Source organism: Monopterus albus, unplaced genomic scaffold (genome assembly GCF_001952655.1).
Source record: "Monopterus albus unplaced genomic scaffold, M_albus_1.0 scaffold4.1, whole genome shotgun sequence".
Classification (NCBI taxonomy): domain Eukaryota; kingdom Metazoa; phylum Chordata; class Actinopteri; order Synbranchiformes; family Synbranchidae; genus Monopterus; species Monopterus albus.
In genome coordinates, this window is record NW_018127884.1 from 3,304,354 (window position 1) to 3,329,532 (window position 25,179).

The following is a 25,179-nucleotide window of genomic DNA, read 5'->3' on the forward strand; positions in this document are numbered from 1 at the left end:
CCCCACCATCAAATGGTCTAAAATGTAAAATTCACAGATGCTGTAAGCTTTAAATATGCAGATATTTTACCTTAGTTTTTGTTTGTGTGTTTGTCTGAGGTTATTTGATACCACATTAATTGTCCTATAATCAGCCAAGTTTTTGTGGGCCATGTGGCTCCATTTTAGAAATAACCGTTCCTTTGCGGAAGTATTCAAAATTGAAATATAAATTTAAAGTTACAGTTGTTTTATTATGAATGTTTTTTTATTTACTTAGTACTAAAGGCAACCTTTGAAGGGGTTGCTGATAGAGCAATATGAATTTGGGTCCATCAACATAAAAAAGCAGGCCATATATCAAATGTCCCTTGTACTTCTCCTTTGCTGTGGCATCCCCGCTCCTTTTCCTGTTTGTCTATGGTGATGTATGCAGATGTGGTGGTAATACATGCACTCCCCACAAAGCTGTTCTTCTTAAACACACACACGGTCATTGTGCTCAGCTCCAAAATAACTTTAATTTCATCATGTTACACATTGTGATTCTTGGATAGATTATATCATTTGCCAGACTCAGTGTTGTGTTGCAGTGTTACGCTGCTCTCTCACACACTTGGCTCGACCCCCCCCGTCCTCTCTCTATCCATGCCCCAAAATCTCTGTTCTCTCCCCTCTTCTCCTTCCACTTTCTCTGCTGCCTTCTCCTTCTCATTGTCACATCTCAGAACCCATTAGTATGCTTGCATACTGCATCCTCACATGCTCATTTCCCCTCATTCTCTGACAATATCTTCCCCCTTCTCCACCTCTATGCAGTAGCCCTGGTTCCCCAGGAAGCATTGCTTGCAGGAAGCTAAGGGCGTTGGATCCAACTGTTCGCTGTGTTTCCTCCTTTGACAAAAATCATAGTAAATTATGCACACATGCCGAAAGCTTTGGTCTTTTGCTGCAATGAGTCTGCTGCTGCATTTAATAGTCATATTTTGTGTAAAGTAGTGCAGGATAATTTAATTGCCATGCCTTATCTGTAGTCACAACTGCAGTTATCATATGTAGTAAGCAAGGGTGTTTGCTCTGGTCGATTCTTATGCTTAATCTTAAGGTGTTGGCCAACAGGGAGTGCCCATATGCTAGTAGTAGTATGTGTTTTCCTGACCATGTGTAGTTTAGATCATGCTTCTATGTATGGTAACAAGGCTGGTTACTTATCACTTAACTATAAAGATAAACTTATACAACAGCAATTTTTGGGGCATATTTTAGACATTTGTCCTCATGAATAGATCTAGGCTATTACTTCTGCAGCTGTGCCTCACACTGGGACATGTCTGGCCCCACCCTCTTTACTATTGAGAGTGATAAGAGAGTTTACTATCATCTCTCTCATATTTTTTTAAATGTATTTACTTAGTTTTAACTAGGAAGTAAACAGATAAATTTACTGAAACTGAAATATTTCTATGTATCATTGAAACTGATATTTTGCTGAACCAAAATATAGCGTGATATGATGTGATGTGTACCAACTGCATTTCCCAAAGCCAGTGAATACCACTGCTGTTCTTTTGTCATTGTCTAGATTTCCTTTTTTTGGTTTACATAAGAAAATGTATAGTATTTATTTGTATTAAATGGCTACCACGCAGGGTCCTGTATACTTCTGTCCTAATGTCATGGCTGGAGTCATACCTCCACCAAAGACAGTGAAGAATTATTTCTTTTTATCTGTGAGATCATTATCCTCTGCAGCAGGCCCTTGTGTGATTTCTTTCCCTTCCTACAGCTGAGCTTAACTAAACTCTTGATAGTGTTGTGATTATATCCTGTTTATTGTCAGCCACAAGTCTCTAGAGGTTTGTATGGTCTTGACATATAAACACTTAACTGCAGACTGCTGTAGAGATTGTTCCTTGCTTTGTGCATTGCTTTAGTTTCTCACTGCTTGAGCCCATGCACACCCTATTCTGACATTTACACAGCTTTCCAATGAGGATGAAATGACAAACCTCAGGGGAACTCGGGAGCATTTGTGTGTGTGGCTCAAGCTCGTCTAAAGCAAGACGAGGGGCATTGACAGTCGAGGCCATAAGCATATGAGGAAGGCATGGAATGCCTCTTTGTCAAGGTGATAGTGGCCTCATGGGTGATGCTTGAACACTTGCACATGCAATAAGCTGGGTTTGTTGTTCCAAGTTTTTGTTACCAACAGGGCCGAGTGGTAGAACAGAAAGACTTGGAGTGCATCTGAGATTAAAGGGGGTGCAGCTACAGTGACCTGGCAAAAGCAATGAAAAATAGTGTAGGTGTTAAAGGTCACATACCGTATATCACTGCTGAAAAATACCAGTACCACTACTCCCCTCGCCTCTTCCATTCAGTGCATTAACAGAGCCACGGAAAGGCAGCTAGTTCACAGCTATAAATTGAACGATGTCCACAATAGCTGCCACATATGTGCGGTTTCTTTCAGGCTGTGCTGCATTGACGAGTGTGGATAGTTCGGTCCCAGTCGTACTTCTTGCACGCTTCTCCCTCCACAACGCCATTGACTTCATGTGCACTTTGCTTGATTCATGTTGTCCTAGTTCCTTATTATGTGCAAGAGCCTGGCGCCAGTTGTTGTAATCAGTCTTGGTGAAGACATCTGCTTCTCTTTTGTCATGAAATGGCTACAAGTATAGCAAAGTATGGCATCACTTTTGCAGGAATATTCTAGCCATTCTGTTTTTGAACTATGAGCTGCAAAATGAATGTCTCCCTGCTGTACAAATGGGGTGGGTTGGACAGGCTTTTCTTTACCAAGGTCATCTGGGATTGGTGGGCTGCTGAGCAGTGGTGCTGGCAGTGTCTTGTCGCTGCTTGTAATATTGCTAATCTCCCCATGATCTGCTGGAGTGTCTGCAGTGGTGGAGGAAGTGTTGTTGGTGTTCAGCTTCAGTGGCTGCTTCAGCTGTTTTCAGATATCTATGATCCATTACTGTACATTTTGAAATCTAAGTCCACACAGATGTGGCCTATAAGGATTCACTGAAGTTAACCCTGGTAGTGCAGTTGCGTACATTTTGTAATGTCACAGCTCACGCACACCTGTCATAACCAGTGACTGCATTACAACCTGACTCACTATTGTCGTTTAAAAGCCTTGACTAGTTATTATAGAAAATTGTGGGTTTTTGTGTCTATTCAGTTGAGGGTGCAAAAATTTGAAATGAGGTTGCAGTGCATCCTTAGGTAAATGGGGAAAAGCATTAGTCATTAGCTTTACCGTATGTCACACCTACTCTGTAGATCCATGTGTCTGATATTCTTCCTGATCATGGTGGCTGATATAGATGCACACTCTTAACCATTAACTGGCATTAAGAATTCCATCTGATGTAATACTGTTAAAAATAGTCAGCAAATTTATTTATGTAACACTGTTAAAATCAACAGAAGTTGGCCAAAATGCTTAACAAAAGTTTAACAAAAACACAACAACAGCTCTTAAAGCAGCCTCATACCAATGTCTGACTCTGTTTTAACTGCTGTGTAGCCCTTCCACTTCGCCCTGCCCCTCCATCCTAAGGAGATTTGGGACACCCCTACTACTACTACTACTACTACATGTGAACACGCAAAATAGAGGGTTAGGGCTAAGTGCTAGGGGAAAGGGGGAGAAATGGGATTCCGCCTTACTATCTGGCAGACCAGTAGTTTTCTGCCCTCTCCATGGGTTTGAGAGGCGATGCCTCTCACCTTGACAGCAGACGATGGAAACAGGGTGGTGACAACGAGCTTCACCAAACCGCGGTACCTGCAGTTTTCATAGGCTATGAGAATGTTCTGTTTTACTTTGAAAGGAGATGACATTCATGGCCCACATTTTTTAAAATATCATACACCCCTAAAGTAGTGTGAGCTGCCTTAGGTCAGCAGCACACACACTATTTTACTAGACTGTTTTACTCTGTTCACAGTTCCACAGGTGTGTGATGTGATGTTTTATGTTCTCTTGATGTTGTTATTTATGCTGTATTTGCACATGTAAAAATATTTTTTTATGGGTCACAGACACTCATCCAGTCTGATTTTGTTAATGGGTTGGTTAACAAGTGTCTGTTAATGGTCACAGAAGAAACTGAAAATGTGCATCCCTAGTGGCTGCATATTATAAAGAGACATGTCCGTGCAGTCCACTTGAGAGGAGACAGAAGCCTGAAAGGTAGAAGTATATCGGAAACCTAAACACACACGGACCAATACCTGCTTTTTGACTCTCACCATCCACTTCAACACAAACTTGGAGTCATCAGAACTCTAAATCACAGGGCAGAGGAAGTGCCCACAACTGCAGAAGGGACCAAGAAGGAGAAACAACACATCCAGAACTCACTTAAGGCTTGTGGATACCCTAAGTGGGTCTTCACCAAAGCAAGGAAAAGGTCCAACACCAACAGAGAGAAACCAGAAACAAGAGGGGGTAACACTGTCATCCCTTATGTGGCTGGTTTATCACAGAAGTTAAAGATCTTTCGCAACCACAATATCCCAGTCAACTTTAAGCCAGGAACACCCTGCGGCAAAGACTGGTCCACCTGAAGGACAAAACACCCAAACACAAACGGAGTGATGTGGTGTATGCAATTAAGTGTAGTCAGGAGTGTAACGACTTGTACATTGGTGAAACTAAGCAGCTGTTGCACAACGCATGGCCCAACACAGGAGGGCCAACCGCAGTGGACCAGAATCAGCAGTCCACCTCCACCTGAAGGACAAAGGACATTGTTTCAAGGACAGTGAAGTCCAGATCCTCTCCAGAGAACATCGCTGGTTTGAGAGAGGAGTCAAGGAAGCTATTGTTGTTCAAATAGAACACCCCTCACTAAATAGGGGTGGTGGACTAAGACACAACTTGTCATCCATCTACAACTTTGGTTTTGAGATCTCTGCCCAAACATGCCCACCAGGACAATAGGCGTCAGTCCACAGGTGAGGGTTCAAAGACGGGCAACGACATTCACTGATACTGGGCTATAACGACTCAGTCGTTAGGGGACATTGTTGGGTATCAAAGGACAGAAACACCACCGATGGGGATAAATATCTCCGGCTCAACGCCAGTCGGGCAGCACTGATGAAGCCTCTTGGATGAGAGGTGAAATGTCTTCGATCTAAAAATCTAGTCCAGTTGATTTTTCAAGTTTTTTCAGCACAACGAGACATGCAGTATTTGGAAAAAACACAGCGTGCATTGATAGTTTCCCGTCCTTGTGAGGGTTTGGAGACCTCGCTTTGTAACTGGCTACATCATTTAGTGGATGTGGAGAGGCCGTGTGTCAGGTGGAGGTATTTATTAAATGCCTACTTTTTAACTTGCTGAGAACTGTGGGGGTGGGCGGATGGCCACAGGCATTCAGAACCAACAGTCGACTTGCTTTGAGGTTTTAGTGCATGTGCGGGTGTTGCTGTCAATAATGCACCATGTGTTGCTGCTCCTCCATTTCCAATATTCATAGAGCTCTGTCTTCCACTGAAACCATGGCAATAGAAAATGACAAATGGCAGAACTGTCAAAGTGCTCAGTTTGTGTGTGAGGCTGAATGGCAGAGCAAGCTTTCTTAATAGAAAATCAAATCACAGTGTCATTCAGTAGGCTGGCTGGCCTTCACTTAATATTTGATTCTGGTTGTTAAAAAAAAAAAAAAAAGAATTGCAAGATGATTGAATGGAACTTTGCTACTCAAATGTAATAAATAATCTACCATACTAGGCAATATTTTGGCTTTCTGCCTATATTTGGCAAATAAGAACTGGAGGCTAAAGTGCCATATTCCAGTTGCAGTATCATGATTAGGGATGAGGATACATATAGTGACTTGTCTTTTAGATAATGCAGAGCGGGTAATGGCATTAGTGAGAATGTTTCATTTTTATATTGTATACACAACCTTTAAGGAAGATGAGCAGAAAATATTGTTTGCTGTGAACTAGCTAAGTGGAAGTAGATTACAACAACTGATGAAAAGCCATATGTAATTTAACAAGTAGAAAAACAATTATTAAAAAAACTTTGCTAATTTACATAACACATGACCCAAGTAGTACTGCTTTGCTACAACAAGGCTTAATGACGTGGTATAGTGTGTGTTTGGTTATGGAAACATGCCCTTAATGTGTGTGATTTGGGACGAAAAATTTTATTACGCTGGGCCAGAGCTAAAGGCCACTGCATGCACAACGAGAACCATTGTGCTTCTAAATCCAATCGGCATAGAATAGGAAATCTCAGCGTGATTAGCCGGTCACTGGTCAAAGCTGAAAACTGGCCATTTCCGATCTCCGCCATTTGATTAATTGCATTTCTAATATCAGTCATAAGTATAATATTTTGATATTGTGTGTTAAAGCTCCATACTAATATGCATTTTGCTCTGGCGCAACACTGGGTTGTGATGGTGAAGCACAGTTATTTGTTCAGTCTTAATGTTACATGTTTATTAATAGTGGAAAATCAGTTTATAATCTTTAAATTATGTAACAGACCTAAGGACTTGATACACACATTTTGTTTGCACCATTTTTCTCCCTGCCATTATTGGTCATAACAGAAGTACAGCTTACATTCTTTTCTGTTCACACATTTAATGTTTATATGAAATCTTGTGATGTGACTAGGTACAGTCCCATGGTCATTTCACCTAGTCAGATAGGATTCTATTAAGCAGGGAAGAGGTTTAGCTTTTGTCTTGCTGATGAGGCCTAGGATTAATTTAATTAACTTTAATTTTAATGAGGCATGACTGAGCAGTATTTCTACAAATGTTCCGACTTCTTCATTTTTATTCCAGCTCCATCAGAGAAAACAGTCACAGTATGTACTGGAAATGTTTAAATTCCATGCAAAATGGAAAAGCGTTTCTCTGTTGCACAGCCAACCCGACGGTGCCATCAATTGCACAGGCTGCATAATGAGAACACATGCGAGTTTCAGGTTGAGGCCAGCATTTGGAAAGACATATTTTGAATGTGAAGAATTTTTCCCAGTCCAGAGAGCTTGTTACCTTGACAACAGCAGAAGATTTGTAGCAAGGAGAGCTGAGCGAGTGAGCATGCGAGTGTGTGAGCTGAGTTTGCCATGGCATGGCTGTGCTGAACAAACAAGGGCTGTCGCTAACTGTGTCACGAGTGCTGCTGCTGCTGCCTTCTCATTGCAGCCCTGTCCCCTCCTTTCTCCTTCTCTTCCTCCTCTTCCTCTCACTTCACTGCCTTTATTTAATTTCAAGCTTTTATTTTGCTGATTTGTTGTTCAGCTGGTATCCATCTATCCCACCCTTCTGACATACTCACCTTTTTTATCTTTGGTACTAACTCCCTCCTCTGTCTTTCACCCCTTCTCAACCTCTCTTCCGCATTTGCTTTTTATTACCTCTCATTTACATCTTCTGTGATGATGCATAGATATTGATTCAGATACAGATGCCGATGTTCTGCCAGTGTTGGTTGCTGATGCTAGAGGTGTGGAGTATCACTGTGCCGTGGTCCCTCCCTGCAGAAGCCAGGCTTTATCAATAATGTAGATGTTTTTGAAAAGGAGAGGTGTGGTGTGTATCTCTTTTTCTCTATCCTCCGCTTGGCCCATCTCTCCCTTCCCCCAGCTGTCTCCCCACACCCTCCAGTGTCAGGTTTCCCCTCCAGTGTTTTTGCATAGAAGAGCAGATGACTGAATCTAATTAGTGAAGATATTACAATAAGCACTGTTACCTGATGCTTTGACATACTGCAGGCTGAGCCCAGGCTGTTGAGCTGCTGTTGCTTCCTTATTGTTTTTTTTTTTTTAGTTTTGGTACTCATTCCTAATATATGGGTTGGTTCATCACTCAACACTGTACAACACTGTAGTAACCATCACTGAGCTCTTTAGTGACCCCATATATTATAGGTAGAGTATCTTCCCTTAGGCTAAGTCTTTTTTTTATACAATTGTAATTTGATTAATTAATAAGCATCCACAGTATCATTTCTTTCTTCACTTCTCATCTTGTTTTCTCCTGTGTTGATTGTGGCACATGCATCATCAGAATCAGCACAGATCAGTTTAAGTATTGGGCATGCTGACATAAACATGCGGATGATGTACAGATGTATTTGCCACTGAGGGGAAGGGACGCATCATCAGTTCAATCACTATTGTCATGTTTTGATGACATTAGGAAGTGGATGACCTTAAACTTATTGAAGTTGAATGATACAAAGACCGAGGTTATAGTGTTTGGTCCAAATAACTCTGGTGATTTCCCCCCAGTTGATTTCGGTTCCTTGGAACGGTACGTGTGGTCCACCGTTACTAACCTTGGTGTTAAAATAGACTCTGATCTTAGAATGGAATATCGGGTGAATGCAGTTGTACGGGCCAGTTTTTATCACCTCCGGCAGCTGGCAAAGGTGAAGCCCTTTCTTTCACGGCAGCATTTTGAGGCGGTAATACATGCATTTATTACGTCTCGTGTGGATTATGTAATGCGCTATATTTTGGGCTCAGTCAGGTCGCCCTTGCCCGCCTCCAGAGAGTCCAAAATGCTGCTGCTCGTCTATTGGTTGGAGGGCGTAAAAGTGACCATATCACACCCATTTTGGCTTCCCTGCATTGGCTGCCGGTGTGTTTTAGAATCCATTTTAAGATTCTTTTATTTGTTTTTAAACCTTTAAATGGTTTGGCTCCTCGTTATCTTACAGCATCGCTACTTCCTTATAGCCCCTCTATTTGAAGACTCATCTGTACTGTCTGGCGTTCGAACCAGTATGATCCTGTGTCTTGTTGAGCTTGTGATTTATGATGGGGGGTTGTTTTAAGTATGATGTTTTTCTTTTGCTGTTCGTTTATCTTGTTTTTTAAGGGGTGTCGTGGATATTGTGTTAAGCACTTTGGTCAGCTTCAGCTGTGTTAAATGTGCTATATAAATAAAGTTGATGTTGATGATGATAAAGACCCGAGGCGTAAATGAGACCTGACTCAAACCCTGGGTCAGATGTCAGGTCCTCAGAATCAAGTGAACCCCCGAAGACCTCTACTAGGAAGTGCTGTTTAAGTAACAAATGAGTGAGTTTAAATTTGTATTACCAAAGCATGGCACAGATTTTTACAATATGTGGAAAGACTAAGTATGGAAAACTCACAGCGGTATTTATTATATATTTTGCCACAGTATTTACAAAGTAAAGAAGTAGTGGATCTATAGAGTTCACATTCCAAAATAACATATGAGAAGTGTGAAATTGCATAAATCTGATTAGCCAATGCAGCACTTTGCCGGGTGACATTTGGTAGCATTCCAATGAAAGTTGAGGCGTGTTTAATTTTTATGTTGGGACATGTTTGTGCTAGAGCCCTCTGCACTGGCACCCACGCTGTGTCGACAGAGTAGCCTCATTCAAATTGATAAGGGGCTGTAGTGTTTTTGTTTCTCCCACACATGACTGAGGTCAGTTTGAACAACCATAGACTCTGTTTGATTGATGGCACCTTCCCTGTTATCAATCTGCTGTTGATAGGACAGCAAACAACCCAACTTTAAGCTAACGTACTCCTATAGACGTCATCAGGCTGCATTGCATAAATGCGTTATTTCATCAGCCAACAGTACTACACATTAGTTTTGTCTTGCTGAAATTCTGTGCCAACAATTCTAATCTGATGCTTGTTGTGCCTTGCACATAAACTCCATATTTCAGCTAGCCTGTGAATTTTGTAAGAGATGATTTACTGTGGTGCAAAGCCTGCAGTGTTGGTGTAAATGAATGTCTCTGCGTGATGTGTATAAGGCTTGTGGCACACTTTATGAAATCAGAGAGAGGTCAGTGCTGTTATTTCTGAAGCAGCAGTTACACCAGTTTGTAATCAGATGCCAAATGACAGAGATGCAGGACAAAAGCTGCCTGTGTCCAAAAGCCAGCATTAGAACCCCTGTCTCCTCTTTAATCCCACAGTACTTAGGGTAGTTCTGCCTCTTTTGTACATGCACAAAAATGGCAGGTGTCACCACTGGTCATGCACAGGAAACATCAGTCTCCCCCGTTAAATAGTTTTTTTGGTCTGACAAACTCAGGGCACATTTACTTCTACTTTATCCAGACTTTAAGAGATGTGCTACACCTGTGAAATTATCACTGAAATACATAGTAAAGGGTTTTTGCCATGTAGGAACCTACCGAATCGTGTGGAGTCGAGTAATGCCCGTCGCAGGTTCTGCGTTTGTTTCCGTTACTGTGCACCCCCTTTGATGGTGTGTTCCGGGAGCAAAATTTCAGAACCCCTCAGGTTGTGTGTGGCAAAGTACCTGGTATACTGCTCGTTAGGTTCCGATAGTGGGCACAAGTGGTCAGTTTTCTTAGCCAAGTGGCTCCACTTCCTGACATGCGTTGTCAGTAGGAATTCATGATTAATAGTTTTTGGATCGCAATCTCTAGTCATACCCCTGTGTTATCCTATTTTGACATGACAACAGTTTTGTCATGTTTGTCAGACTCTCCCCTTTTCTCCCCAGATTGTATCACTCCATCTGACAAATTGTACAGAGGAAACCAGGGCCAATGTGACAGCACCCTCTAGCCACCACACAATAAAGAGCTAAAAGACATGAAGTGGGATATATGGTCTTTCAAAACTGCATATTAGATGGTCAGATACAGTCGCAGCCCCTCCCCCCGTACACACACTAGAGGTGGAAATATTTGGCAAACTCACAGTTCAATTCAGAACAATTTTCAATTCAACAACTATTCAATTCAGCACCCCCTTTCCCCACACCCATTGCTGAGAGTCCCAGTCCAGCCACTTGGTGTTGGCTAGCTCAGTACTGCTAACGTTGTCATGTGCGCATGCTGTGATTTTACCTGCAAGTCCTCAATGTTCCACGGAGGTGGAAAGCACTTGCCAGGCTTCCAGCAGTGTGCCACTCCGGCATTACTTCAGTGTGAAGATCAGCACTCTGCGTTTTCCATTTGCTTATATAATGGTAGGCTACTGTCGCATACGATTCAATTGTAAGCACTGTCCATTCATCTGTGGTCAGACACACCTTTTCAACACTTGTCAAACAATTGTGCAGCTCACATGCCTTATCATGCAGTTTATCCCACGTGCTGTGACAATATTTCTTGATGGTTGTAGTCTCTGCATGTTTCTGCTGTTTTTATTTGGCACTGTAGTAAAGTGATATACTGACCTCGTTATCACGTTATTTCCAGACACTGGTAAATGCAAGGGAAAACAGAGGCTCTTTGTTTTTAAAACCAAAACCATAGTTGCCTGAAATTTTTATTTTTTTTATTTAATGACTGGTCGAATATTTGAAAATCATTGCCCATCCCTAGTTGGGAGGGTACTGTTGTGCTTCCTGGCTGGATCATTGCAATCTATCAATCCTGTGCTACCACCTGGGAAAGCCCCACAGGTTCTCTTTCAGAAAAAACACAAATGTACATCTAACCATTATCCTCCTTACCTCTTTGGCCATCCCAGTGAGGTTTATCTTTAATCCTGTCTCGCATTCCCACCTGTCACCCTGCCTGTACTCTCAGCCTGTACTCTCTAACCTGTGAAACCCTCAACATGGGATCTACTTTATTATTTTGTAGCAGAAATATAAATGTTTACAAATAAGAAGGTAGAGATTATATAAAACTAGATTGTAATCCAAAAACCGGGTCTCAGTCGCTCAAGTCTTTTTAATTGGCGTTAAACCTGATGGTAGTTGCTACTGACTGTTGGTCTTCAGTCCCCTTGTGATATCTTAAAACCAGATTGGTGGAACAAATGTGGGTTGAAGTTGGGGGAAGTCCACTAATCACTGGAATGTCACCAGTTGAGCCCAACACTGGGCCTCTGTTAAATATCCTCCCATGTCTCGCCTCCCCCTAAATCCTGATAAATCCTTGTCTCCATAGTTGGGAGCAGACTGGGGGAAGGGCCACCAGCCAGGCAGCTTAGAAACATTAGCGGGGCTGCAGGGTGGTGCAAGCTCAAAACACTCAGGGGTTTGCTGCTACAGTCTGACTTATTTGGCTACAACAAGTGGCTACTGCAATATAATGTTAACTAACCTACCCAGGTATTGCTGTATAATGTTATTGAATCAGTTCACTGACTGTAGGAGTCCTCTTTATATGTACTTCTTTTACAGTCTATTAAACATGATGACACTGAGTTCCAAAGAGGTTGTGAATTGTTTTTTCAAACAGCAAAAGTTTCAAGATAGGCTTAAAAGTAGGGTGGAAATAGAAGTAGCACAACATGTGTTTTATTGTAACTGTGATTACTTTATTGATACCATTTATCATGTACTTTCAGAAGACTAGGGGATTATTAGCATGTAAATCTAATGTCAAAATTCAGCCCAAACCATTGGTAAACTGCTTGGATGAGAAAGGTGTGGGCTCAATACATATAAGACAAGGCCAAACATAGGTATGTAATACATCATGACCACACAGGAGCACACACTACTGGGTGCAGAGTTGGGTTATTTTGGATAAACACCAGATTTCAAGAGAATGATATGGGGATGCCTCAATGCATTTCGGTGCCTCTGTACTCTGATCTTACATAGGCTTTACTTAGCTTGGGGAAGAAACTGTGGGTGAACATGGGTGAGTCATGGAAGGAGAAATGTGATTCTCTGCATCCACCCCAGTACTTTTCTGTCACAAGCAATGTAAAACTTCATGCACTGGTCCTAGTAATTAATGCTTGGTTCTGTTTTCATCTTGTTTTTCAGGACTCTGTGGACTCTTCCTCGGCAGGTGTTTTTCTAGTTGGATTTTAGCCTACTGACATTCTCCCACAGCCATGGAATCGGTATGTTGATGAATAGCATCCTTCTAAAAAATGTAACCATCAGGCTGAAACTTACATTTTCATTGAAACACTGCTAGTAAAGCACTTTGTTTATAGCAATTTTTTCTTTGTCAATTTGAGTGGTGTCATAATTATTGTGTGTGTGTGTGTGTGTGTGTGTGTGTGTGGGCATTGTTCTGAAATGGCGTTTTATGTTGGTATCAACCATGTGACACAAAGAAATGTTTTGTCTCGCATATTTGTATTCTCTTCAGCTAAGTAAATGACATCATTGCAATAATGGAACATCAGGCTTCCCAGGTGTTAACTAAACAACCAGTGTAGTGTATTGACCCCCCCTTCTTTTTTTTTTTAACCAAGTGAAAACACTGCATGAGGGTTAATGCCACTTTACCCTTTATTGCCAGTGTAGTGGTCAAAAACAAGCAAGGTTCCAGTCCAGAGGTGCACCAGTTATGCAGGACACTACGTGTGCAGTAGTTGCTTGTACCAACTGGCAGGCTGAGAGCACAGCAACACTGGACCCTGTCCACTTGAATACATGTATTAAGAACAGGGCTTAGTGCATATCTAACCTCTGCTTTACCGTCCCTTTGTCAGAGGCTGTGTGTATGTATGTGTATTAGAGACAGTGAAAAGTAGGTCACAGTTTCTGTTGTGCAAAACTAGCACGTCCAACAAAAGCATTACCTTCTGTCTGTCTCACCCACAGTGCGCAAATACTGCCCACTGTTGGTTAATGTAACTGTACTGTACCTGGAAAAATCTGATCATGTAACATTCTCCATGATGCATCTTTATGTCACAAAAATTGTTTTTTATGGCCATACAAGCAAAGTTCCACGGTGATCAAACTCAAGCATTTTATACAAGTCATGGCTAGATAGACAAACCGCTTGTGTCAACAATTACACTGTGTATTAGTGGGGAATGAAATAGCCTTGGCACTGTTGAAATTCACTTTATAGATGAGAGAAATCAAAGCTCTTTTACTTTAAGGTTACAGTCATGAATTGCATTCACTGCAGAGGTATGTCAGTCCTAAAGAGGTTAAAAAAACTATCATCACAAATGGGGTATCATTTAAAACATGCCAGGTCACACAGAATTTTTAAGGAGCAATGATAGGAAGCAAACATGATATTCTATCTTGAAATCACCACAGCAATGAATTTGTGCTACTAAAAATGGCAGCTTACTGAAAAGTGCGGACTACCTATGACCCTGAACAGCTGCAATAGCAGCTCATCCCCCTCTTCCTCAACACAAATGCATCTCTCTTCCTCTTGTGTCTGTGGGTCTGTGGCTATGCACCAGCAAGGGCTGCTACTGTTTACCTCTTCAAGCTGCCTCTATCTGCTTACTGTCAGTAGAAACCATGGCAACTGCTCACAAAGCTTATTATGGTGCCAGGAGTAGAAGACATGTTGGATGTCTCTGTGTGTCTTAACACATATATATACACACACAAAACCTCTGCCACTCTTGTCCCTCTCTTCCTTTGATGCCAGTCACATGGTTTCCAGGCAAGCAGCTCAGTAAATCAGAATCAGACTTTTATTTTTAACTGCTTTAAACCCTCCACCTGGTCTCCATGGTTAGTAGAACTGACTGAGGTGCCTGGTGATCACTCATGTTTTTCTTCTCTCTTTGTGCTTCTCTTTTAATATATGCATTTATTTGTGCCACTTCCTCTCAGCCTCATGAAGCTTATGCCATATCGGTGCACCTGCTCCCTGCCTGGGTTTTATGTGGGTTTGACAGTGTTCTTTTCTGGCAGGAAAGCATGACTAGAAAGCTGCTAGAATCTAGCAATGTAGCAGAATTTAGTGGCAGATAGTAGCCCCTTCACACATACTGTACATTCCTCTGTGTTGTATTGCAGACATGCTTGAATAACACTCTAGAGCAGAAGCTGTTGCATAATAAGCATAAAGTGTTTATAACATGACAAGAAAGATGTCCTACCACACTAGGCCAGAGAATCTGCAAAGGCTGTTTCATTGAAGCTTCAGTATAAAATCTTAACTGTGCATCTACAAAAAGTGTAACAACCATGTATAGCATAGAATTTTTTAGAAATATCTGTCATAAATATATAGTTTAACTGTGATATATGTGGAACTGCAATTATGGACCCAGACCTTGTTTGAACCATGACCACATTTTATTTACCTGTTGCAAATAGTCTGGTATGAAAAGCCAAAGTGTGTTGAATGTGTTTCATCATCTTCATGCAAGTGTCATACACGGGCTTACTGTGTGAAATGCGGTCACCTCTCCAGTAGCGTAGCCAGACAACAACAGTGCTCTTATCACTCGGACTATAGTACTTTAGCAAATTAGCTCCACCCTTTTTCAGACACACACTGACACCCTGAAATTACCTAGAAATTACCCACAGGGGCTGTATGTGAGAACAGAAATCTTTGAGTCAGTTGGCCCAGACATTAAACAGACTTAACCCTGCCAGCTCCCTAGTTTAAAGTCCAAGTGAGCCCAATGTGAGAATACAACAGCTTGTAGCTAGTGGGCATGTTCTTTCAGGTGACTGGTATGAAATAGGAAAAATACAAACATCCAGTGGTAAAGAAGAACAGTCATTTACAGTGACCACTTCATATCCTGCCTCCTGCACGCTCTACCTAGGCACCCCCCTTTCTTTTATATAAACCAAACAGCATTTCCAGTAGTGGAGAACATGTCTGACATGCATTATGTCCTGTTGTGTGCTGTGTATTTGAACAGGCAACTCTGGACTAAATCTGGACCTGTTTCTTTAGACATTGTCCAGATTTCATATGTGAAAACTGTTTCTCCGTGTTAAATTTGGTACAGATGAAAGGTTTAATTCTTGTAGTCGCACCTTTTCCACTGGTTCTCTCACAGCTCCCCTTGTCTCCTCCTCTTCCTCTAAATCAGGGCTTGTTCCTCAGTGGGGATTAGTGTGTGCAGCAGCTCTGAACAGGGATGTGGGCCCTGCCAGTCACATTACATAACTCGCCCCAACTAGTGCAGCTCGGCTTGGCCTGGCTGGATAGTCGACTATAGAGGCTTTGTTTTCTCAACCTTCCCTTCTTCCTCCCCTCTGCTGCTCCCCAGGCCTCCTCCTCCAGACAGACTGCATACTGATGCTGTATAGAAGAAGTCTGTTTGCAGGGAACAGGCAAGGCACTGTGGAATAGAGTGCAGAGAAGTACGCTAGTAGCAAGCTGAATGACGGGGAGCTCACATCTTATGCAGAGGAATTTGTGGTTCGCCATAGGCCGTACAGTTTAAGGGAGCAAGGGAATGCAGTCCTGTGCTTTACTGCCTGCCCAGGGGCTCCACATGACATTAGATTTCATTTGAGGAGTGTTAAGCGAGATTTATGCCAGATTTCTCAAGGTTGACAGGTTGTATAAGATGGTTTATAAGTATGGCTAATGCTGTGTTTTTTGTGCTAGTTTTCTGTGCTGTTCGACTGCACACACACACAAAACTCACTCGTCCCCACCTGGCAGTCTGCCACTGTTATTAGGGTGGGAGTGTTAGGCCAGTGTGCTATGTGTAATGGAGGTTCAGACCAGTTAGCATGCTGAGTGAGTAGAAGTAACTCGTAGGCGTGAGAGTGAAAAGGATAAATAGCAGTGCATGGCGGTAGCTTTATACAACATCTTGCAGCACTGAGTCCCCGGCTTGGTCTTTATTTCTGCACTTTTCCTTCTGTGGAGTGGCAATTTTACTGCTGAGAGATTGCAAAGTAGTAGCAGTGCTTCGATTTACCACATTCAGCAAATATGTCACAAACAGATATTTGTTTCATCTGGTTTTAATCCATATCTGTAAGGTATTGTACTAGCATGCTTATAATCAAGGTAGAGCATATTCAAGAAATTGTCTAGCTTTAGTCTCATGGCAGCATATGTGTATTTTCCTCCATGCTGGAGATTGTTCCTGTACACTACCTAATGTGAGCCCTGCACAATAATTGGGACATGTGCAGGGTGTTTGCTCATGAGCTGCATACATGTGTTATTTTGTTGGCTAATTATTGTGCGTAGATTTAGGTTTCTGATAGGTGATTCTGGCTGGAGTGTGTGCACTGCACTCACCCCAAGCTGCGCAGGGCTCATGTTATTACAGGAAAACACTGTACGTCATTATAAGGAGAAAATACAGTATGTCGTAATAAGAAATTGTGAAATGTGAATGTATCTCACTCCTTCACTGTCACTTTTCAAAAAAGCTTCCAAATGTCTTCAATGTAGGACTTTGAGACAGTTGAGCACTGTCTCTCTCTAGTTAGCATTTGTATACTACTGTATCTTGGCTTCAACTGTGCATTTGAAGATGGCTCAAGCATGCTCACAGTGCATCAGTCATGAGCCAAGTTCCTATCAAAGAGTAGCTGCTTCTGCAAAGACTGTGTTTAGATGTGATGACTAATTTTAGAGCTGCTAGGCCCTTGTCCAAGGTGGGGGAGGATAACGATAACACTGATGTTGCCCTCTCTCCTTACAGTTTGATTTTGTTTGTCCATCCAATAATTCTCATCTAGCTACATCTGATAGACATCATCCTACCACTGTGGATGTTGTGCACAAATACAGATGTGGCTGGTGTTAAAAATGTGTACAAATACAGATATTATTCACATTTTCCTGCTTTCAGTGGCTTAGAGTTCACTGAGAAACACAAGCAGGGACACAACAGACGTGGCTAAAAATGTCGATACATTTCCACTTAGAAAAGAAAAACCAGGTTCACTCTTTGAAACAGACAAAAGGAATGGTCATTCACTCTTCTCTTGTCTGTATTTAATAGAACAGATGTTTCTTTTGATTATTGATATGATGTTGTTGTAATTAATTCACCAAATGAAAATGCCATACACAAAAATATTGGAGCCATGAATCTAATACATTGAGCCTCAACCTTTTGAGGTAGTGTTTCTTGTGACTCTTAATGAAACTTCAGGTGATAGTTTGGCCCACTCTTCGTAAAGAAACTGCTCTAAATGCGAGATTCAGCCTTTTCCATAGATGTCCAGTTGGATAAAGATCAGGGCTCACAGCAGGCCATTCAGAACACTGCAGTGCTACGTGCTTTTTGATGTATGTTTTGGATTATTATCATGTTTTAGGAACCAGAGACAGCTGTCTGACTCTGAGTAGTATCTTTCACTCTACAAAGCCTTGATTATCTTCTGATTATACTTCATTTTTTCATTTATGAGCTGTTGTGACTTACAGTTTAGCCTGTAATGTGAACTTTACACAATTTGACTGTATATTCCAGGAAACACAGTGTTGCACACTTGTTGAATCTAGAAACAATTTAAGCTCTCAAAATTTTGATAAGTTCTTTGTGTAACATTGGTATTTATCTGATGTACTTGAACCATCATGTATTCAATTGAATCAAAATTAATAAATTCTGGACTTCTCGAATCCAAGTCGAATCAGGAGATCATTGGCAATATCGAGTCCTACTGCTTTATGTGTTGCTGTTGTTTCCACATCCATGTCTAGGAGCTCAGCCTGGGTTAGTAGCTAGCTTGAATTGCCAGGCTTAACCATATAGTTTACTGTGTGGAGTTTTTATAGAAAACTCTGCTATAATCTTTTGCTGTATTAGAGTGCAATAATAGTCATAGGCATTTTTTTTCTAGAAAGGCAGTCAAAACAATGCAGTGGGCTATTAAAGGTTGGTGAGAGCAGCTGAGATCCCCACTTTATAGTTTCTGGCTGTAATGGCTGTGATAATGGACTCTGTTCTGATTTGTTTATGTTAGAGAGGCATCTGGTTTCAGGAAATTTGTCCCTGGATGGGTGTGGATGTGTTATTCATTCATTTATCTTCTGCCAGTGATCAGAATTCCATCAATTTGAAGGCACACACATACAACAAAACACACAGTTGCATATTGGTTCACACTGAGAAACGCATCAAACCTATACACAGGCCTCGTGGCAAAGCTGTCCCTTTCTGGCCCCACTCTCCTATCCCTCTCATAGCCACAGAGCAGTGACCTTGGTTTCAAGTAGCTGTACTCTGTTAGAAAGCCAACACCTCTCTTGGGATGGGCCGACCTTGTTGTTTGACACTGTAAGTCTGCATGCCTGCCCCCAGTTCACTCGCATGTCAATATCATCATTGGCTTAAAAAGTCCTTCTGCATCACCGTCGTCATTGAAAATCTGCTACAGTATAATACACTGAAGCAGGTCTTTTTGTTGTGTTGTTTAAGTATAAAGATGAAATAACTGTGAGGGTTCAGCAAGTTTGGGCTTATCCCTCACCAGGTGTTCCTTCATCAGACAGCCTCACCTCTCAGTGACAACATGCACTGTATGAGAGTGTGTGCACCAGTGCGCACTGTTGTCCTCTCACTTTATGTTCCTACAGCTGTATATTTGTGCACATTAATGGGTCCAGGCGTGTATATCCATTTTATTGAAGGCTCTTCACCAAAACTTCTCTTATTGCAGCCTTCTGACTTTATGTTTTTCATGCTTTAGTGTCATAGGTAATTAGGTAAAATTACTGGAGACCGATATTAACATAGTAGTATGGTAGATGCCTTTTTCTTTTTCTGCCCAATCTTTCCATCTACAAATGCTGTCTTAAATACTTGTAAGAAAAGTGGCATGTCATTGGCAAGTAACCATGTTTCTACACAGGAGACGTTTCAGCCGTGTGTTTCAGTTGTCCATCTTGCACAGGTCTGACAGAATGGATATGCTGCTATAACAGCTCACATTTCACTTACCCTCTAGACATGTAAAGTATATTTTTACACTTCATATCTGTTTTTATCTGTTTTACGTGCACTTAGCTAGTGATTGTGTCTGAGCACTGACAAAACATTGGTAACTTAACCTCCAGTTCTTTGCCTGGTTGCATCCTGTATAGATTGACATGGTGCACTGAAGCTCCTGTTCATGCGGCACCTCCTGCGAAGATTCAGTGTTATGAAGAAGTGTTTTGACTGTTGCCCATCCACTCAGTTTACATTAATATTCAAAAAGCCTTTACTATACTTTCTGAATCCTCAAAAGGAGGAGGAATGCTGCTGGAGATGTATCAGTAATGCTCCTGTAGCCTCTAGGCTTCTCTGTGGGTGGGTCAGTGTACAGGTTTGACTGACAACTGAGCCTGCAGCAGTACAGACAAACAATGTAAACAGACCAGCTCCGTTACCTGCCAAGGACAGATATCAAAAAGCAACCTACATGATTTCACATTTTAGACGAACAATTGAAATTTGAAAGCAAGTTGTTCAGGTGTTCAAAATGCTACAGGCGACTAGCCAACTAACTGCGTATTTTGAAAGATGAACTTTGTGGATATTTGTTGGTTAAGTCATTCACCGTCCCTGGTCGGCTAGTGGTTAAGGCGCAGCACTCTCACTGCTGCGCCCCGGGTTTCGAATCAGGGGTGCGTCAGGAAGGGCATCCGGCATAAAACACGTGCCAAATGTCAACATGCGAGTCGTCAGTGTGACGATTCGCTGTGGCTACCCCTAAACGGGAAAAGCTGAAAGTCACTTTCAGTTGGTTGTCATTCAGCAAGCCAAGGTAAAACACAAGATGTATGTTCATGCTCATAGATAAAGGAGATTTTAGCAAGGAATGTGTGTGGTAGTATATACCCTTTGTGTCCAATTTGCAGGCTGCTTTCTCATTGTCAGTGTTCTTCTCACAGCAGTGACTACTCACAGGCAGCAGGTGTCTTTGATTAGACCAAATACTTCAGAATATAAATTTGCCCCTTTAGGTATTAATAACTGAACTTGTTTTATTTAGAACATCTCTAAGTAGCAAAGAACCAGTCGTGTCCTAGAGACTACCTCAAATCATTCTGTAGATTTAGTAGTATTAACCAACTCATGTAGACAAGTGGAGTTACAGTAAAACATGTAGATGCTTCAGTGTAACTCTTAATTGCATGGGTATGAGTATGTCTGTGCATGTAAACATACAGATTTTAAAATAACCTACTGTGATCCATGTTCTCATGTAGTTGTTGGAGTCTTTCCAAAGCAGATGGGTGCTTTTGCTCGTGGTTTGTTCAGTATGAATATAGTGAAATGCTAAAGACATTCATGGATCATTTTTATGTACTGACCACGTCTTTAGAGCAGGGCATGAGTATTTTGTTGAAGGCCATCTGGAAAACATTTCCCTCTATGTTAAAAAAAGGCACTTTGCAAAGTAGTCAAACCTGTCAGTGTTGCAGTTTTGATGTGTGCAGTCCAGTTGTGTGTCTGTGTTTATGCTTTGCTTCAGGCTTTGTAAAACCTGGGCAGGGACCAATAGCCAGCCAGGAGGACAGATGAGAAAGCAGATGGGTCTTTTTGGACTTGCATTTCATCTTCCTAGCTCTCCTCTTCCAACCTGCATGCCTCTTTTTGTGATTACAGAATATACAAACTTCTTCTTGTCTACAGACATTTGCATTGTTTTAAAACAAGTCAAGGGGCTGCTCGGTGGAAGTGTGTTGTTTCATGTATTTGTGAGACAATGAAATGGAATGTAGGAAGGCCAGCTGGAAGATTTGATTTAAGTGTCTTAGAAGCTTAATACATGCCAAAACACTATACAGTAGTTTGTAATACTCAAACAAAATTTTACAACTCTGGATTGTTGCGACTGCATCAACTGTTTTACTTTGCATCATACAACAATCTACCAGGAGTCCTTGCTCGCATGTACAGGAGCACCTTTCCAGTTGACATCATGGTGTGCTGCAGAAAATAGTTGACATTGTCCTGCATGTCTACCGTTGTAAGAAAGCAGCTCAACTTTCTCAAAAAAGTGAGAGACAGCGTCATTTACTTCACCATCTCGTTTATGTGAGACGAAATGACCAAACCTGAGAAACAGGTGACAATATTTTTCCTGGCCCGTATTGGATTTATTTATCTATTTGTTTGGATTCTGAATCATTGGAAAAGTCTGAGGATTCTGAAAATGCCTTTAGAATTTAAGCGAGTGTCATCAAACCGCTGTCTGGGTTCAGAAGCAGTCCACATGTGCAGATTTTTGGCCTAATACTAGTAGTACAGAGCAGAGAACGCAATAAGATGGACAGAAACAGAGCACAAGAGAGACTTTGCCTTTCAGTTTTTTTCCTTACAGGCATGGCATGTACTGAATTGAACTGACATATGGATCCTACCTCCATGTAGGAACTGCTCTGGTTCTCTGTTGTCTCGCTTCAACTCTCTTCTTCCTCTGGAACACATTGCTGTCTGATCTGTCAGCTAAACCAGTGCTTTGCTTGTTTGTCCCAGGAATTTCTTGCCTTTTCTTGGATATAGAGTCACCACACCCTGAGAGATCCACTGACCATCTGCTGACTGTCTTAACCACTCAGCCTACCACTTTCTTTATTTGGCTGTCTTTCAGTGGTAAAGATTTCACCTGCAAACATTATTGTTCTAAGATCCATTATAAAACCATTTTGCCAGATAGACCTGAATTACTATATACAGTACACTGTAATGACCTAAGTATGCCATGGTACACATGCGCTCAGAGGTGGTTTGATTGTGACCATGTTGTTTAGCTCATTTCATGGCCTGGCCAGCATCTGTCTACAAGCATGTTCAAGATATCTGTAAACATTGTTGAGTATTACCACTGTAGCTAGATGTACAGGGCATTGCCCATAGAACCACATGGAAATATGATGTGGGTGCATGCCCTTTGTTTGAGACAGTAAATTGTCACAAATATGGTAGAGGAATGCAGGGTCCTGGTTTAATTGTAAATCTGTGGTTGCTGAGTAAAGTTTCTGGAAGACACCCACCCTGCTCTCCCTGCTAACCAGCAGACTGTAAATAGAAAACCCAGAGGTAAGATCAATACCAACTCTGTTGATGAGGAGGGAAGCTCACTATGTGAAAGCGATGCACTGTTTGTTTTACAGAATAGGGGTTTTCAGGTATGGTTTGATGATATCCAGAAAGTGTCCAGCATTTTTATTTTTTCATGTTAGAGTGGCTGGCTAGGTTGGTCTACTTTTGTTTGCTAAGATGTCCTTTAAGTTACTGAGGACTGCTTCTATTCTTGTTTTTCCATAACATACTGCCTGCTCTCCACCACTCTTCTTTGGAAGAGCAGCTGTGGGCCAGTGAAATTATGTCCTCTATGCCTATATGGTAGCAGCAGTTTTAGTTCCTCTTTTCATTTCTTCCTGCCACTCCTCCATGACCACCATCACTACAACAAATGCCCACCCACCATACTCCACCCCCTTCCCTTTTGCTGTCTGCCAGTCAATGTGAGAGCATAGTGTGGCAGGACAGACATTTGTGGCCCTCTCCACCCCTCTCTGGGTTCCACTGACTCGGCCCCATTGTTCTCAGAGATGTACATAACCATAACAGAAGGACAGCAGGAGAGCCAGAGTCAAGTAGAGGAGCACTGAGAGACAAAGTGTCAAGTCTGTTGTGTGAATGTTTTATTGTATAGTGGAGGTGTGATGGGAAAACTGGGGTTTTTGGAGCTGACACCTGATCTGAAAGACATTCAGGATTTTTGTAAGTCTGCAAGTTAAGTTCACCCTCCTTTAATTTCTATCTCTTATCATCTTCTACAGAGGTCAACCAGCACCTCAGGAAAGACTGTTCCTGCTGTTCTTGGTGATCAGAGCCTGACTGGTACATCGACAGGCTGATTCTATCAGCTAGTTTAAGATAATTGCAGTTTCAAAGAGCGCTGTGACTCGACTGTTGGCAACTCACTAATCTTGTGGGTTCACTTAAATGCATCACAGCTTAGCTGACTGCTGCAGAGCAAGGTGGGGTTGGCGTTTTTTCGATCTCTGTTTTCATAGTAAGCTGGTTGTTTTCCGTTCTGGTAATTACTTGAACATTAACAATCCATGCCCCCTCTTTTCTGTATTTGATTAACCTAAAAAGTCAGCAGTCATGTTAGCCTGGATTTTGCTGCAGTAGGCCTCTATAGCGTGTGGTGTCAGCCCATTGGCAAACTTGATTTTACATGTAGTTGGGAAACCACCAGTAGTGTTACATCATGGATTGTTTGTAGCCTTGTTGCCAGACTGGCAAGTTAGTTTCATAGCGAGTCTTTCAGAGTTAGCCAAACCCTTTCAAGTGTTTTGTTTAACTTACAGGTATTTCTGAAAACTTGTGTAGCCTGTTTTGCTGCCACAGAGGATACAAGTGTTCCTCACATATGAATGTGTTAAAACAAGTGTACTTTTGGACTTGCAGGATTGTGGTGGAGTGGCTAGTGGGTTATCAAAACCACTATGCACATGGATGTGATGTCACACAATGTTGCTGTTGAAAGTTGGATGCTATCAAATGTGGAGATTATCAATCTAAATGACAAATGTTCTATGTTAACTGAAATAATAATGAAGTTTCAATCATGCTTGCTTTAATTCTTAATTTTCTCAAAATATCTAAGTCGCTGTACCTACATATTATGGGTGTACAGTAACAGATTATTTATTTTATTTTATTTTTTTTACACATAAGCCATTAGGCAGTTTGGCTAAACTATCTGTATGGTAGCTGAGAAAGCACAGTTTTCCTCACATGGAACCTCAGAGCCTAGTAGAAGTTCTTCCAGTAGCCTTAGAGTTTAGAATTGAGGCTGTGTTATTGTTTTAAACCCATGCATAGTACAGAGTCAGCCTTACTGAAGGTTGTTAATGATATTTATTTGGCCACTGATGCAGGTGAATATGTGATTCTTGTCCTGCTGGACTTGACTGCCGCCTTTGACATGGTTGACCATGACATTTTAATATCTCGGCTTCAAGATTTAGTGGGCGTTCGTGGTGCTGCCCTAGCATGGTTTAAGTCATATTTATCGGGTAGATCGGTGTCTGTTGGGTTGGCAGATGTTGAATCTGTGACAACCCCTTTGTTATCTGGGGTCCCACAGGGCTCCATTTTGGGGCCTTTGCTTTTATCATTGTATTTACTTCCCCTGGGCTCTATCTTTAGGAAACATGGGGTGTCTTTTCATTGCTATGCTGACGACGTCCAGATTATTATGCCACTGAGTAAGGACACCTACTCGGTTCAACCGCTTTTAGCATGTCTTGCCGATATTAAGGGCTGTATGGCGTTAAATTGTTTAAGGTTAAATTATGCTAAAACTGAGGTTATAGTGTTTGGCCAGAATACGTCTGGTGACCCTCTTCCTGTAGACTTAGGTTTCTTGGGGCAGTATGTGCGACCGGTGGTCACTGATTTGGGTGTTAAAATAGACTCCGATTTGAAAATGGAGAGCCAGATAAATGCGGTTGTAAAATCTGTTTTTTTTCTATTTAAGGCAATTAGTAAAAGTGAAACCCTTTTTGTCGCGGCAGCATTTTGAGACCGTGATCCATGCG

General features: G+C 41.7%; 1 protein-coding gene across 3 annotated transcripts in view; it reads left to right on the forward strand.

The window, feature by feature from the left end:
- The window catches only part of ankrd11 (ankyrin repeat domain 11), a 100,952-nt gene that overhangs the window by 13,459 nt on the left and 62,314 nt on the right, over window positions 1–25,179 (forward strand). For 2 of the 3 annotated variants that reach the window (XM_020609324.1, XM_020609332.1), the window contains exon 2: window positions 12,738–12,817. The exons of the other annotated variant lie outside the window; for it this stretch is intronic. The gene's annotated coding sequence lies outside the window, so the exon portion shown is untranslated. The remainder of the gene's footprint in view (window positions 1–12,737; window positions 12,818–25,179) is intronic. 3 annotated transcript variants of the gene reach the window in all.